The sequence below is a fragment of the Vulpes vulpes genome, chromosome 16 (genome assembly GCF_048418805.1).
Source record: "Vulpes vulpes isolate BD-2025 chromosome 16, VulVul3, whole genome shotgun sequence".
Lineage (NCBI taxonomy): Eukaryota > Metazoa > Chordata > Mammalia > Carnivora > Canidae > Vulpes > Vulpes vulpes.
In genome coordinates, this window is record NC_132795.1 from 48,341,428 (window position 1) to 48,359,496 (window position 18,069).

Sequence of the window (18,069 nt, forward strand, 5' to 3'; positions counted from 1 at the left end):
ACACCACACATGTGCCTGCACACACACACCCTGTATCACACAGGGCTTAGCCAGATGCATACCATGGGCTCCTGGCCCACAGTGTCCTTCTACAGATGTCTGGCCTGGAATTAACACTCCTGTTCAAATAAAAATAAGAAAAATTAGGAATAATATAAAGAAGGAAACTAAAAATATACAACAGAAAAATTTGGTCAGAAAACTGATAATAAAAAACATGATCAAGGGGACGCCTGAGTGGCTTGGTGGTTGAACCTCTGCATTCAGCTCAAGTCATGATCCTGGGGTCCTGAGATCAAGTCCTATATTGGGCTCTGCACAGGGCACCTGCTTCTCCCTCTGCCTATGTCTCTGCCTCTCTCTATGTGTCTCTCATGAGTAAATGAGTAAAATCTATAAAAAAATATGATCAAGGAAATATAGTATCTCATGGATTTAAAGACCCTAGTTAGAAAACAAAAAACAAAAAAAAGTTGCAATGAGTCAGGAAGTTAAAGCCAAGACACAAAAGAACAATGGAAGTGATAATAAAAGAGAAAAAAAAAGATGAAAATAAATTACTAGACTTTAGGCAGAAATGGCAGAGGGCAGAAGAAAAGTACATCACTGAGAAGTCCATATTGGAAGCATCTCAAGGACTAATAGTTATAGGCAGGGGGGAACAAATGTGAACAACTTGAGCAAACTGAAATAATTTGTTTAAGTGTGTTGATATAAGAAAGAATATGAGAGCTATACGAGACGAGGAAGATTTCCAATGTCCATATAACTGTTAGGCCTGACAAAGAGGATGTGAGATTCCTAGACCCGTAAGATACCTTATCCACCTATTTCCCCCACAGATTTGGGGGGAATGTTGAGCTGTCTCAGGATGTCCCACATGACCCTTCAATGCTGGAAGACTGTGCAGCAACGTTCGCAAAGATTTCAATGAAAGAAGACATCACACAAAAATTTTATACCCAGCTAAATGACTATTTAAGGAGAAAGTAAAGAACAGATCTTTCTTCAAATATGGAAACTCTCATCAACTTTCCTAAAGAACAAAGCTAGCCAGCTACAAGCTGAATAAAGAAGCTGTGACAACTGAGCTGGTAGTGAGCCTCTTACAGAACCTTATAACTCTAATGGCGAGGCTAAATCAACTGTACAATTGATGGTTATGGGGTGGGTGGTAATTGTCATCAGCTATCATAATGTAGGAATGATAACACAGCTAACCAAATAGCAGGTGGATGGGGAAGGCAAGTAGAGATTGATTAAGGAGTGATCTCATGGTCACTCTCAGTTCAGGAGACCACGGTGCTATGTAAAGCTCACAAAACAAGTAATAGAAGTATGATTTTTTTTTAAATTATTTATTCATGAGAGACACATAGAGAGAGGCAGAGACACAGGCAGAGGGAGAAGCAGGCTCCCTGCAGGGAGCCCAATGTGGGACTCGATCCCGGGACCCTGGGATCATGCCATGAGCTGAAGGCAGGTGCTTCACCACTGATCCACCCAGGTGCCCCAGAAGTATGATTAAATCGTTTGAGCATGTAATAATAACTTCTAAAATATATCAGAATAATTATGTAGCTAGCAATGCTGGATATCTTAGGCTTGCCCCTCAGGCTCTTGATCCCACTGGTTTGCAGCTAAATTGGGGCACCAGTGAGAAATCACAGGAATGGAGGAGAGAGGGCTCAGGGGGCCCATTCTCCAAGTTTCCTTGATTTGGTCTCCTTGACCTTCTGTGCCCCTTGACAGAAAGTTACTGTTCCTCTCAAAGTGACCTGGCTCTCTCATCACTTCTTCCTTCAGGGTTCCACTAACCTCTCCCTGTCCTGCTCCTTTTGGGTGTAGAGTTGGCTCTTCCAACATGAAGTTCACACACACATACACACAGATCCTGCTTCCAAGGGAAAGAAAGATGGGAGAGGAAAAAAGGAAATAAAACCTCAGATAAAAGAGAAAAATAGCATGAGGGTTTTATATACAGAGAAAATATTCAATATAACTAATTATGACAGTATTAAGATTCAAGGAAAACAGACATCTGATAAACACAAGAGATATGCCTACAACACCAGGAAACAAAAGTCGAAAGCAATGAGAAGGACACAGGATTGGAAGCTAGTGAGAACAAAAGCCATCCTGGAGTGTGAAAAATGGAATAAAAGCTACCTGACGTGAAGAGGGTGGCTTTACAATGAAAATTCATCAGGGGAAAATTTAAAAAGTCCAAATAGGAGTGCACATGAATATATCCACATTTCATAATGTCAAAGAGAGATAGGCAAACCCAGCACCCACTGGAAGATTTTAAAAGAGCTTTCACAGTAAATCAAGGCACAAACATATTTATTGACGAATATATAAAAGATTGAAACAGCACAATTAACAAATGAATCAACTGAAAATACAGGCTGCGGAACTGTGCACCTCAAGATTGCAGGATACACTTTCTTCTTAAGCACACACAGAACACTTACGGAAATTGACCCGTATTTACACTATAAGTCACATCTCGACACTTTTTTTTACTATGAGACAATATATTTTGTGAACTTAATTGCATTGCAAACCCATGACAAGTGAACTTAAAAGCCCAACCATTTAGAACACCTAAACAACCTGGGGCCCATCCACACCCTGAAATACTCCTCAGCCATGGACGGGCAGGGGGGACTGTCCATGCGTCCTCTTGCATGGGTGTCTAGGGAACTGTGTGGAGCAAAACATCCATCCTGCAAGATCGTACACTGCATACGTCCACTGACAGGAGAAAGGTTTAGAAATGGAGCAAGTGTGTGCCAGGGGCAGGAGGGGGAGGACAGGTGAGAGGGAGGTGAGCATGGTTAGAAAGAGCCATGGACATGGGAACCTCTTGGGGTCTCATCTGTTGTTGGATGCATGTTGTTCTACACATGTGTATACACTGCATGGGACTGAATGCACACACGCACACACACACACACACACACACACGAGTACAACAGAAATGGGGGAATCTGGGTATAGTCTATGGTTTACATCACTTGGCTGTGACACCGTTATAATTTTTCATGATGGTTTTAGTGGAGAAAACAAGGCAAAATGTACACAGGATTGCTCTGTATTATTTCTTACAACTGCATGTGAATCTCCAATGATCTCAATAACAATTTCAATGGCAATTTCCCTACACTAAAAAATTTGAGACAGACTTTAGAATTTCTTATTGTATAAAGAATCAATAGTGACGGAAATGATACAATACATACATCTCAGCAGTAAGAAGACGCTATGTGTCAAAACATGTTGGATGGAATGGATGTAAAACTAGAGAAAATTTTAAAGCTTGAAATACTCATAACAGGAAGAAGAAAGATTGAGAATCAAGAGTTAGTAAGTTATGAAAAATAACAAACAAAAAACAATGTCGTGAATACCAAAAAAAAAAAAAAATTGAACAAAGGCAATTTAAAACGTGTGGAATGTAATGAAATAAAATTCAAACTAAAAGCAGTGAAGAAGCTCAAAACCTAAAAGCTAGATTTTTGAGAAAAAAAAAAAAAGAATGATTAAAATTGACAACCTCCATGAAATTTATATAAACACACACACACACACAACACCAGAGCATTTTCAGACAAACCAAATCTGGGAATATAAAAGAGGATTATAACTACAGATGTAGCATGTTCCGATTATCTCTTTAAAGATAAGACAATTTTCAGATTAAGATGGTTGATCACATACTCCATTTTTTTGCAACTTCCCCCCAAACTCCACTAATACTGTATATATTTTTTAAATCTGAAAATCTTAAAAACTCTAACAGATGGGAATAAAAGGGACAACATTTTTGAAGATGAGAAACAGACCAATGAATAATAACTAAGTGAGTGAGCTTGAGAAATCTGAATCCCAAGCAGCAGCCAGGAATGCTGAGAACAAAACTAATTTTCTGAAAGAATTCAAAAGGGAGGGGAGGATGAGAGGGGGAGGGGAGGGGTTGAAGGAGGGGGAAGAGAGGGTGAGAAGGGGGGGAGTGAAGGGTGGGACAGGTAGAGGGAGGGGAAGGAGGAAAGGGGAGGGAAGGGGGGAAAAGGGAGGGAAAGAGAGGGTGGGAAGGGGAGGGGACAGAAGGAGGTCTGGAGGACACTGTCTGGGATGTGGTTGGACCCCAGCTTTCCTCTCCCACCTCATATCTCCTCCTGCACCCCTGCTGGTGTCTGGAGGTGTATTTTCTGTACAGGGCATAACTGGGATATATCAAAACAGTATAAAAAATGAAAATTAACAAACAAAAAACCCCAAGAAACCAAAGCTGGCAGACACCTTCCCATTTTGGCAAAAATGAGAAGATAATTTTCTACGAAATAGGATCAACCCAGAAGAAATATCTAAAGAACTGAGATAAAGCAGAGATTTTCCAGCAAACAGCCTGTCCCAACCCCCATGTAGCACAATTCAGCGTCGGTGACTTCATCTGTGGACAGAGATCCCAAACCATGTTCTAGACTCCGCTCTTCACCAGGAGCCATCCGTCCAGGGGCCTCGAGTGCAGGGAAGAGCCCCCACATGGAAGGGAGAGGACAAGGCAGGCAGACAGCACTGCTGGAGGAAGCAAAGGCTTTTTGGAGAGCAGAGATTCTCAGAAAGTCATCTGATATCCCAGAGAAATAAGAAGAATATTGCAATAATAAAGCCAGAACGAGAGCGATCTACAAAACCAGAGCTGATTCCAACAGCAGCAACAACATAGCTGTTGGGCACTGAAAACATGGTGGCCAAAGTGAAAAACTCTATAGAAATCTGCAAAATGAGGTGGAGACCATCTTCTAAAACCTTAGCGGAGATAAAAACAATCAGATGAAAAAGGAAGAAATGAAATTTTAAGAGCAGTCTGGAAGGTCCAACACCCAAATAATGGAAGTTATAGAAGAGATAAAGTCATGAGATGCCTGCCTGGCTCAGCGGTTGAGTGTCTGCCTTTGACTCAGGCTGTGACCTGGGGGTCCCAGGATCGAGTCCCATGTCAGGCTCCCCGCAGGGGGCCTGCTTTTCCCTCTGCTGTGTCTCTGCCTCTCTCTGTGTTTCTCATGAATAAATAAAATCTAAAAAAAAAGAAGAGATGAAGTCATGAAACATGTTTTTCAAAAAAAGTTCTCAGAAATAAAGGACACGGGGTTTATGGATTTGAAAATCCCCACTAAATACATAGGTTCGCCCCCGGGCTCATCTTTGTGAAATCTTAAAAACAGGATACAAAGACACTCTGCTTCACTCAAGGTCGGATGAAAGGTCGGGCAGTCAGAGCGGCTTAGGGTTTTTCCAAGCAACACAGAAACCATCAAATGAGGAAGTGTTACCTTCAAAAGTCAGAAGGGAGGTGGTTTCCAACCAGAATCTCTTTACTCAGCCGGGCTCTTAAATATGATTTAAGATCCAATGATAAAATACATAGAAGGTGTGGAATAAAGCTAGGTATTGCTGCGGGCACGTGGGGTCTCAAAATTTAGCTTCTGATCAGCTCCTCTCAAGAGGTGCCCCCCACGCTGGAAAAGCAAACCCACAAAGGGGTGACGTGGGATACAGGACACAGGGGATCCAGCATGGGAAGACGGTAGCTGCCACGCTTGGGAGGCTGGGGAAGGATCCGCCGTAGGCACGCTGATCATCAGGGGCAGAGGTGAACTGCCCAGCTGGCGCATGTCCCACAGGCTTTACGGTTATCCCAGAACCCTCACCACCACTGTGCCCAGCACCGCACGCCTGGGGCACCCGTCTAGGTTCCTCTCTGTGGCTGCCCTTGGCTGTGTGCTCTGCTCCCCAGCCCTGAACTCTGTGCCCCTGTAGGGCCTGCACGCCACCCCACGGGCGCACGTGCTCTGACCTCCTCCTGGGAGCTGGAGCATGTTGGCCACCCCAGCTCCTGGCCGTGTTCCTCCAGAATGTGCGGGTCCTGGCGTGTATGACAGTCCCCGCAGTCAGTCGCCCCAACCATGGTGGGTCCTCAGGTTCCTCATGTGTGACCTGCTCCCAGAATTCTGCAGAAGTCTCAGATAAAACTCTCCAAGACCCCAAACCAGCCTCCCACCCAGAAATTCTCTCCTACTTATTTCCTTGGGCGCCTTCACCTGTGTAGTAGCCATACTACACTTTGCTCATAAAGCCAGTTTTGTCTTTAATACTCACATCTTAAACTAAACCATATAATGTTTATGGATAGATTCCGGGGCCACAAAAGTATAAAGAAACATAAGAACATGATTTGCACAAAGTCAGAGCAATGATACCTGGGCCATGGGCACGGGGCTTCGGGAGGACTGCCGGAGTCCTAACACGGGTTCTGGAAGGATGAGTACACCACACTTTGTGGTTCTTCAAACCCCTCTTGTGCAACGTTGAATGCATGATAAATCTCGCAGTAAGGATGGTAACGATGGGGGAACTCTATAAACAAATTTGCATCAATAAATGTGCAAACTTGAGTAAGCTTAAAAAATTGCTGGAAAAGTATAACCTCCAAAAAATGACCCAAAAAGAAATAGCAAGCCTACATAGACCTATAACCATTAAAGAAACTGGGTAAGTATTTTAAAGTCCACCCACACTGTATTTTCAATTTAAGAAGAGGCACAGATGGTTTTATGGGTGACTTCTACCAAATAGCCAATGAACAGATCATTCCAATTTCATAAAAAATTTTCCAGACAATAAAAAATGAAAGAACTCATTTTATGAGGTGAGTATAATCTTGATCCTAAGCCAGGCAAGGACAGCATAAGAAAAAAAAAAAGTGTAGATCAGTATAACTTCTGAGCATAGATCTTTAAAAATCAATCAAAATATTAACAATTCAAATGCAGTAATCCAATAAAAATTGCTCATGACCAAATTGAGGTTTTCTTTTTTTTTTTAAGGAATAAAAGGGATGCATTAACACCACACCGAATAAAAACTGTACAATTATTGGAATAGATGCAGGAAAGCACATTTTTAAAAATTTAACCCCGTTCTTGGTAAAAGCTCTGAGAAAACGGTCAAATCTCTTCACTGGATATCGGTTATCTATAAAAACTGACAGCAAACATACTTCAAGATAAAACTTCCACACACATTGTCCTTAAAACCTGGGGCAGGTTAAGGACACTCTAACCTAGTGGAGTAGGACAAGAAAAATAAATAGACGATATAAAATTTAAACATAAACATATGGACATTGTTGCCAATTTTATTGCCTCAACAGAGTATTCAAAATAATAAAAGTTTCCCAAAAACGCTTTGTGCAAAAATAAAAGGAATAAAACCTTAGGATGTCCAAGTCTCTCAAGGAGAAACTAATGACATTGAGAAAATCTGAATAAACCGAGAGATCTGTTGCATTAATTTATGTAAAGTCTCAATTCCTTAGAGATGTCCATTTTCCCTCATTAATCCAAAACAATTATCTATAAGGACGATTCCTCATGAAAATCCTAGCAAGATTTCTGATGGAACCTGCGTGCGCAGGTACGCGTGGTTACCTGTGGCGCGTCTCAGGTATGGGCCTGCAAAGGTGCAAAGTACAACGGGAGGATGCCCACTCAAGAGGCCCGGCTCAGGTCCATGGACCACAGGAAATCAACCCCAGCACAAAATCCTATTTGTAATAGGATCGCCAAGTACAGATAAAAGTTTAAGTTTCATGAGACAATACAGCAACATTTATCATGCTTGCTCTTAATAAAAGAGCTTCCAAATATATAAGGAAAGAAATGAACAGACCTCGTGGGCGACGTGTATGCTCATCCATCATGCTGGCGGGTATTTCGAGCGTCCCTTGCACAGGCCAGGCTGAGAAAGGACCAGCAAGGACCAGTTAGAGTTCGGGCAGGAACACACGAAGGATAACTCTTTTTTTTTTTTTTCCAAGCCCACATCGAAAAATCACAACAATCAGCAATCACGCGTGAGGCTGTGAAGGGAGCCTCGATATCTAACTAGGTGTATCTGCAGGGTGGAGCAGGACCTTTGACCGTGCAGTCGGAAAAATTCATAACCACAGAGAAAAATCAAAAATCACCGGTAAATGTAGAAATTGAAACGCCACCACGGCTATGTAACTCCTACAGTAAATCCATAACAAAAAGGAAAATGTCAAAGGACCCAGAGCTGAGATATAATGGAAACGCCACGTGGCACGATGCAGTGAGCTGGTGCTCTGGTGTGGCAGTGGGAGCCCCGGCATGTCGGCCCTGTTGCTAACAGGAGCCAGGGATGCCTGGCGAATGCAAGACGCAGACACCCGAGGACCCTGAGAGCGAATGGGAAGCAGCTGATTGTGCAGAGGCCTCAGCACACTGAGAGGCCACCGGCGCGGGACGTGGCAGGCTCGGCGCCTCGCGCTCTGAGACACCATGCAGCCTTCCAGCCTGGGACCTGGGGAAAGACGGCTGCAGAATGGACACCTGAGACGGGGTGGCGGGCAGGGGGAGCCAGAGTGGAGGAAGCAGAGCCCGAGGAGGGGCCTCCCAGGCTGTGCACGACCCGTGGGTTTCCGAGAAGATGCAGCGTGCGCACCGTCGGCATCCGAAGGCTGGGGTGGCTACGCTGGTGACAGCCGACACGGCCTGGGTCCCGCGGCAGAGCTGAAGACAGACACCAGGCGAGTGATGACAGGGTCAGTTGTTCAGGAAGAGATGGGAGTATAAATGTGTGTGATCCTAACAGAGATTCTAGAGGCTGAAGCAAAAAAAGAACGTAACCAAACGGAAAAACACACACGCCCACATTCCAAGTAGAAGCCGGCCACAGCAGCTCAGAGATTCACGAGGCAGCCACACGCAAAGATGGGCCAGACGCACACGATCCGCACGAGGACAGCAAACATCTTCACCTCACTGATATTTATGTGCGTTAAACAAACAAACAAAAATATCAAAATTAAAGGAAAAATAAGTGACTTCACATCCATAGTCAAGGATGTTAACGTGTCTTCCGGCAAATTCACAGAAAACTTGGCAGGAAAGGAGTAAACACAGCATCCGGGAACCCCATCAACCTCGCTGCTCCACTTGTGATTTATGAAATACTGACCCAACATTTACAAAATGGACATTGATTTCAAACCAATACAGCGCGTTCACCGAGGTAGAGCATGCGATGGGCCGAACACCGGGCAAGAGGACCGACGTCCCCGGGACACGTCCCGTCACCGCAGTGCCACGTCCTAGACGCCAGTTACACCAACGTACCTAAGAAAATGCCTAAAGACGTAGGAATTAAACACCTTTCTGAGCAAGTCACAGGTCAGAAAGAAATAACTGAGGAGATGAGACAAATAGTTTGAACAGGACAGTGATGGAAATCCAACAGATCGACGTGTGTGCGACGCCTCAGGACCACCGCACGGAGGGACGCTGACGGCTTTCAATGCTTATGTTCGAAAAGCACAAGAGCCCGATATAAAATCTGTGAACTTTCACCCCCGTCACCCAGGAAACGGAGCAGAGCCAAAACCTAAGTAGAAGGAGGACGGTGACAAAGGTGATGTGACTCGGGAGCAGTCAGGAGCGAGGGCCAGGAGGAGGGGCCTTGGGGCCGGGGGTGCGTTCTTGCCTGGGCTCCGGGACGGCGGGGTCTCCTCCAGGTCCCGTGCACAGGTCCTAACCCCAGAGTGGCGGTTTTTGGAGATGGAGCCTCTGGGCGGTACGGGGGCTGGGCTGTGGCCACGTGGGGGTGGGGGCCTGAGCCCGTGGGTCCCAGCGACGGGAAGGCCACCTGGCAGCCAGGGGGAGAGCCTGCTGGCACCTTGGCCTTGCACCTCCCAGCCGTCTGACCCTGCAGAAATGAACCCCCTCATATGCAGAACCCCGTCCACGGGATTTAGGTGCCGCAGGCCAAGTGCGGCCGTGGCTGCGAGGGTGCACACGTGTGGACATGTCCAGCTGAGCTCAGTGACTGGCCTGCCGAAGCCACACTGCCAGGAAACGAGCTCTCAGCTTCTTTGCTGCCCCTTCGCTGACCGTGTTGTGACCCATGATGCCTCTTTCTTCCTACGTACACTCCGTTTGCCCCTCTTTCTGCAGCCGCGTGGGGTGGAAGCTCCCATGGACCACGGCCTGCACTTCCTACTGCGATCCGATCCCTCCAAGCCTTGGCAACGCTGCATAGTATTTCGTGCTTCTGCTACCATTCAAGTCAAAATATTTAAATCAATGAAATACGCAACATTTAAATTTTCATCTTTTTTTTTTCCTAACCCATGGGTTGTTTAGAAGGGATTTCCGAATATTCGAGAATTCGCCAGATCCAATTTTCGTACTGGTTTCTCACTACATGCTGCGTGGTCAGAAGGCCAGAGAACGTGCAACTGTGCCGTTTTCATTCTTTGACATTTTCTGAGACTTGCTTTGCGGTCTAACAGTTGGTCTATCTTGGTTCATATTCTACGTGTCTTGAAAAGACTGTGTACAGGGCGCCCGGGGGGCTTGGCGGTGGAGCGTCTGCCTTTAGCTCAGGACATGACCCCGGGGTCCTGAGATCAAGTCCTGCTTCGGACTCCCTGCATGGAGCCTGCTTCTCCCTCTGCCTGTGTCTGCCTCTTTCTGTATGTCTGTCATGAATAAATAAATAAAATCTTTTTTTTTTTTTAAAGACTGCATAACAAAGTTAATCTATTTTAGGACGGCTCAAAAGCAGCAAAGAAGGCTCAGACATAGTACAACCACTTGTGAATGCAGTTGCATAGCCCTGTCATGCCCTGTCACGCACCCCAGCTGCTCCCAGGTGCTCCTTCTGGGGGCTCGGAATGTTCCATAAACGTGCAAGGATGTCAGCTGAGGGCGGCCACGTCTCTGGGCACTTGCCGATCTGGCATCTGTTTGCGTCGTCAGTTAGGACAGAGCAGCAGTGACATCTCCGAAGGTGATGCTCGCGCGTCCGTTTCCTTTCCGGGGGTTTCGGCTCCATGCGCCTTGTACTTATTTCCAGGTACATATGCATCGTGTGCATGTGACAACTCCTTCTGTTTCCTGCCTAATCAACACTTTGTTACTGTGAAATGTTCCTTTTGTCTGTAGGAAGGCCCAGTGCTTGCCTGAACGTGGGCCCTCTCTGGTGCTAACGTCCACTCCAGGCTTCTTTTCTTTTTTTCTTTTTTTTTCAGAGAGAGAGAGAGAGAACCAGGCTGGGGGGAAGGGCAGAGGGAGGGGGTCCTATGCCAATCCCAAGCCCAGCGTGGAGCCCACCCGGGGCCCGTCTCATGGCCCTGAGCTCACAACTGAAATCGAGGACGGCCCTCCGCCAGCTGCACCCACACTCGGGGCACCCTGCTCCAGCTCCCTCCTCTCACTGCCACCCAGCTGCGCAGTGAGTGCATTTTTTTTAAATATTTTATTTATTTATTCATGAGAGACACAGAGACACAGGCAGAGGGAGAAGCAGGCTCCATGCAGGGAGCCCGACACGGGACTCGATCCCGGGTCTCCAGGATCATGCCCTGGGGTGAAGGCGGCCTTAAACTTCTGAGCCAAAAAAATAAAAAAAATAAAAAATAAATAAATAAACCGCTGAGCCCCTCGGGATCCCAGTGATAACATTTTTAAGCAGCCACGTGTTTTCTGGCAAGGAGGAGAGATGCACACGCACACTTACTTATATCCATACAACACTCCACCTGTTCTTGCAATGCCACCCGGACACCGACTGTTCTCGGCTTTGTTTTACTGGAAATGTCTTTATTTCGTGTTCTGTTCTGATGAATAGTTTTTAGGGATGTAGAATTTTTGGCTGCTCCGTGCCTCTGGCCTCCGCTGCGCGTGACGGGGAGCCCGCTGCTCGGCATCCTCCCCCTCTGGGAGGTGCCACGCGTCTCCCATGCGGCCAGGATGCCCTCCCGACTCCACCTGCCGGGGGGTGGACGCCCATGTTCTTGGGGCATTTTCTCGTCTTTATGTCACTTTGGGTTACGGGTGTGGCTGGGTCTGGAAGTCAAGGCTGTCACCAAATGTGGGAAGTCTTGGCCGTCTCTCCTTCCAGTGCTTTTCAAGCGACGGCACGTTTTCTCCAGCGTTCAGGGCTCTAATTCCACTGTCTGTCGGGCTGGTGGATGTTGTTCCAGAGCTCTCGGAAGCTGGCACATTTTTCTTCAGCCCTTTCTCCGTTTCTCAGATTGGATCTTTTTTATTGCTTTATCTTCAGGTTCCCTGGTTCTCTCATGTTTTCTACAATCTGCTGTTAGGCCCATCTGGTAACATTCTCAGGTTTTTTTTTTTCCCCCGATACTGTATTTTTCACCTCTAGAACTACCATTCCGTCTCCTTAAAAAAAAAAAAAATTTTTTTTTCCACTTCTCTGCTGAAATTCTCCACCTCTTCACTCATGAACACCACATTTTCCTTTAATTATTTAGACGTAGCTGTAGGAGTGACTTTGAAATCTTTGCAAAACTCAATCTAAGGGCCGGCTCAGAGTCGGTTTCTGTACCTGGATTTTTCCTGAAGTACAGGATCACAGGGCACGCAGTTAACACACTTCGCTGTTCCTTAAAATTTTGGTGGGAAGATCATCACTCTCATTAATATGTTGTAGACACTCGGACTGTCTGTGTTTTCCCAAGGGTTATTGGTTTTTGTGACGGAAGGCAATTATCTGGCCGGCGCTCAAACTGTGACACCCGGCAGCAGAGTCTGTTCGGGGCCGTGGCTTTCTGGGTTTGGCTTCCGTCTGTGCTTATTTTCTACCCTGACCCCAGGTGTGCATCCTACACCTGAGTGTTTGGATAGGGCTCACACTTGGATCTGGGGGCTCGTCCACTCCCAGGGTCGCGGGCTTCTGAGGCTACCCCTAGCTGTCACTCTGCAGGCCGCCCCGAGCTCCTCCTTGGAGCCCTTGAGCCAGACCGTGCGGGTCGGGGGACGCACCTGGTCACAGGCATGGAACTCTTACCCTCCCCAGAGCCATTTCCTCCCCGCCTTCCTCCCGTGTGCCCCTTGGGGCAGGACTGGATGGCTCATGAGACCTGTGCAGGGAGCCAGTTCAAGTGCTGCTTGGGCCGTTGCTCGGGAGAGGCCCCCAGCCAAACCCTCCAGGCCGCCCCAGGCCCGTCCAGGCCCCTCCAGGCCTCTCCAGTCCCCTCCAGGCCCCTCTAGGTTACCCCAAGCCTCTCCAGGCTCCTCCAGGCCCCTCCAGAACCCCCAGTCACTTCTAGGCCCCTTCAGGCCCCCCCAGTCCCCTCCAGTCCCCTCCAGGTCCCTCCAATCCCCTCCAGGCTCCTCCAGGCTCCCCCAGGCCTTGGCCAGCATGGCAGGCAGGGCATGACCTTCTGCCTGAGGAGCCTCTTGCTGTTGTCCTCCCAGCCCCTCCTGGTGACCATGCCCAGGAGGGTCAGTTGGGGGGCCAGGCCTCACCCCATCTCGGAGGCAACACCTACCACCCACTCGTGGGCCATGTGCCCTCCCGCCCCCGGCTGTGCTGGGACGGGAGCCCCTCCAGCTGTGGACGGTTACCTGCTCTGCTCCCTGCCGTCCCAGGGCTGCGGTGAGCGGCCAGTGAGTGACGCCCGATGTGAGACAAGCGGCGGCTGCTGAGGGAGGAGGCCAGAGGGCAGGGGACACCTGGGGGGTCGCGGCCCTGGGAGCAGCTGGCCGCCAGCAGGGGCAGCCATGGTACCCCTGGACGGCCGCAGCCTGGCTGGCTCCCCGGGGCATCTGCTCCTTGGGGCGCCCTCTGTGCCTTCTGGTTCGCTGGAGGGTCCTGCGTGGCAGAGCGGAGGCGGTGTCCTCGCCGCACACCCAGGACCGGAGCAGGCCAGGCACACGTTCAGGCCCCTGAGCCCCTGGGACAGGCTGGGCCCGCCTCCGCCTCTTGGGGACCACAGCCGGGGGCACCAAGACGCCACGACACTCACAGCGTCACACACGGAGACACAGACTCCTCCCAGGATGAAACAGCCACGCAAAGGCGCATCAGGAAAACGAAAATGCCCAGCGCAGCGAGAGCCTGCTGATGGGCCCGACGGGGTGGCCGCGGACGACTTCCCACCCTGCACGCGCTGCCCCGGGGCAGGTGTTTCCCTGCCTGGCCGACCTGCACCCTCCAGACGGGCCCTGAGGGGTGTTTGCAACCATACTGGCCAGAAAGGGGAGATGCCTACTCCCTCCTCCTGAGACCTTAGCCTGATGATGACGTGTGACCCCGACACCACCTTCGCCCCCAGTAAACCTCGGCCCCTCCTGGGCAGAGCCCGCTGGCTCCCGGGCCCCTGCCTGCAGCTCTTCCGAGTGCCCCTGCTCCCTCAGTGGGGTCCCGGTTCCTGCAGGGTCGGGGGCGCAGGGGCTGAAGCCTGGACCCTGGGGGCGGCAGGGACGGGCCTGGACAATCCCCTGGGGACTCCTGGCCCGCGGCCTTTGGCCTTGAACATGGAATCTGGAAGCCAGAGCACCTGTGGGCACGAGCAGCCGGTTGAGCCACTCCCGACCTCCTCCCACAGCGTCCCGGGGTCGCGCCCCGTCAGGGTGGTTTTACCTGGTTCCCTGCTGAGCCGAGCACCTGTCGCCCGAGGGGGAGCCGCCCCGGGGCTCAGGGTGCGCGCCGGGCTCCCCCCGAAGACCCCCGCCCCTTGCTGCCCGGATTGGGGAGTCGGGGGCTGTGCGGTTGTCATGACCGGCGGGTTTATGAATCCGAAGCAGAAAAGTACCTTTAATTACCTGGGAGTCAGGAAGCTCATTCTCTCCCGGTGACTGACGATGGGGGCCACCCAGCCTCGGGGGTCCACTTGGGGGAAAAGGGGCCACATGTTGGGAATTAAATTGGTAACTGGACCAAATCGATTTCGTTAGTGAAGGTGTCATCTGTGCGGTTAATGAAGGCGATGCCCCAAATGGGGTTGACAACCGCCCCTGAAAAACTGGGTGATGGAGATCCCTCGGGCTGGGACCCCCATGCCCTTGGCTCCCCCCGCGGCCCCGCTCTCCGTGCCCGGGCCATCACCTGCCCTTCATCCCTCCACCCTGCATTCGCCGGCCCCGACCGGAGGGGGCCCCTTGCCCAGGACCTTGTCAGGCGCCGGGTGGGGGGTGACCAGCTGTGGGGGATGCCCGGGGCACCTGCTGGGGGCATGGTCCCGACCTCCCCACAAGCATGGCCGCATCTCAGCCGTCTCCAGAAGACGCGGGTGCTCCCTTCCTGCTCACGGAGCCCAGGCCGGTGGTGGCCTCCCTGCTACGGCCCGAGGGCGGACCTGGGGGTCCTGGCGGCGCCCAGCCTGAGCCAGAGCTCCAGGCTGCCCCGGGCTTTTGGCCCTGTGTGTCCCCACCTTCTCTGGGCCCGACCGGAACATACCCCGGGCCCTGGGACTGGGAGCTGAGCAGTCGGGGCTGCTTCTTGGGGACACACGTGTGCGTGTGAGTCTAGGGCTCCCCCGAACCCTGGAAGGGAAGCGAGCCCAGCCCGTCTACCTGGTGCTGAGGCCCTGTCCCCTGGGGAGGCTCCCGGGATGACGGGCCCATGGACCCCCGCGGGCTGAGGTGCACCCGCCCTCCCGGGAGGAAGGAGGTTGGGCCTCGGAGTGCGACCCTCCTCCCCTCTTTTCTGCAGAGGAGCATCGGCGTCGTGGCCATGATCGTAGGCTCAGCACCATCAGGCCACCTCTCCGGGTGCAAGCTCTTCATTCTCCCGTGTGCCCAGAAGGAGGCCGGGCTCAGGGAGGGGTTCCTGGGTGCTTCCGCATGGAAGCCAGCGTCTCACTCCCATGTGGAGAAAGCTTGTGACCAAGACGCACCCCTCAAGCAAAATTTAGTCAGTCTCCCGGAGACCCCGGCCAGGCTTGCGCCACCGGGGGTCCCACACGGCCTTGCCCAGATGCTCCTTGCATGGGGTGGCAAGGCCTCATCCCACCCTGGTGTCACGGGCTGTGGACGCTGCCGTCCGGGAGGGACGCTGGAGGCCCCATTGCTGCCTCGGCCCTCGGCCTGCTCACCTTCCTGCCGTCTCTCGAGCACAGAAAACACCTGTCGTCTGCAGAGCGCGTGGGCGCCGTGGTGCTGGAGGCTTCCGCAGGCTTCATGTTCTGCCCTTGGGACAGGATGGGACAGGACAGGATGGGATGGGACAGTGGGATGGCCTGGTGGACCTGGGTGGGCGCCCCTGGGCTTGCTCCTCTGGGCTCACGGGGTGAGTCTCCATGAGCGTCCCCATGGGGACGAAGGCCTCCATCACCTGCAGATCTACCCTCCCAGGAAGGAGACCGATGTACTCCCTCCCTGCAGCGTTGGCGGGAGGGACAAATGGGGTGACACTCGTAAGAGCAGAAAATAAATGTGGTTATTACTTGAGAACAATTCCATGACTCTGGGCACAGAAGGAAGAAGCAAAGGATATTTCAGATGCGGCGTGTCCGCTAGAGAAGCCCACTAGATGAACATGGCATGCACGGCCGCGAAGGTGGACCCACCAGCACCGGAAAGGGTCTCCGAGGCCGCTGGGCATGTTGACAGCGGGTGTCTGACGCTGGGCACGGGGACTGGGAGTCACATGCTGGGGTGAGGCCAGTGGGGCGGGGCTAAGAGACAGATGGCCACACGGACAGACCACGGGGCTCCAACGCTGACCCTGCCGGGACGCAATGTGGAAACCAAGGCAGCATGGAGACTCTGCTGCCCGCGAACATGGCAGCAGCAAAGGGCCTGTGCAGGATAGGCGTGTGGGTGTGTGTGACCTGCCTACAGCCGTGTCCCCATCTCCCTGGGTCCCTCTCCACCAGGGCCCACAGGGGGGCTGCAGAGAGGCCACAACACCCAGGCAGCATGTACCCTGTGACCTGCCAGGTGGGTGGGGAGGCCACCAGCGAGTCACGGCAAGGGGTGAGGATGCTGGGGGGCCGGTGGGGGATGATAGGGGGCAGGTGGGGGCCGACGGGGGGCCTACGACCAGACACCTGACATGGGGCCTCAGGACTCGTGTGCATGGGGAAGGCAGTCCGGCCCTGATCCCCCCGACCAGCACCCACCCGCGGCACTGCCCCCTCCCCGACCCATCGGTCTTCTCTGGTGTCACCCACCTGTGCTCACCTCCCGTGGCCCCACCATTGCAGGGGAGCAGTCCCCTCCACGGCCACACCGGTCTTGCAGGACCTGTGACCTCCCACCTTGGTAGCAGGCGAGCTGGGGCTGGGGGGTGCATGGAGGCCCCACCGCTCCTCACTGAGCATCTCGGGGTCCTTCTGTCCACGAGCTGTCAAGGAAGCATGCTCCCCTCTCCACGGGCACCAGCTCTCAGGGTGACCAGGAGAGCCAAGTGGTCACCTCCTCAAGGCCCAGCAGGAGAGGCCCCGGGGGACGCAGGGTGGAGGGAGGCGCCCGGTGGGTGGTGTCCAGGGACGGCCCGAGGCTCAGACAACGGGTCCCAGGGCAGAGCCCATCTCAGCCGCCCTCCCGATGGATGCCTCTGAGCGTGACCTCGGGGTCTCGGACCTTGGCAGGGGGTCAGGAGTTTGGAGGGCTCCTCCTCGAACCCTGGCCCACGAGGTGCTGGGCACACTCAGGTAGTGGTGAGAAGGGCGCTCATGGGCATCCACGTGTGGACGCCCCCCAGGCACGCACACCCGGCTCAGGCCCCAGACGCACTCCCTGCCCCTGTGGGCTGAGCACATCCACTCCTGGCCCAGCCAGGCCCCGAGCAGGACGGCCCCCTGGACGGCCCCCCCGGACGGTGCTCTGGCCGCGGAGCCTCAGCTGAGCCCGGTGGACACGCGGAAAAATGGCCCCACGCTCCCGGGGCAGCAGGCCCTGGAGGCCCCATTCCTGGGGCTGTAGGACGCAGCCCACTTCCCTCTACTGCATGGATGGGGAAGTCCAGGCGCCGCAGGGGTGTGAGCCGCCGACACCACGCGCCTAAAGCACAATGACGCAGCCAGGTAGCCGGCCCGGGCCGTGTCCAGGGGCAGGGGGGCCTCTGTGGCTCCGGTGCAGATGCTCCGGCCCTGCCTAAGAGCTGCGTGGACGGCCCTCAGTCCCTCCGTCCCAGGGCAGCGTCTTCCAGCTCCGGCCCTGCTCGCAGCACGGCGGGTGCCGGGCACCACGGAGGGAGCACTCACCACACAAGCCACGCGTCCGG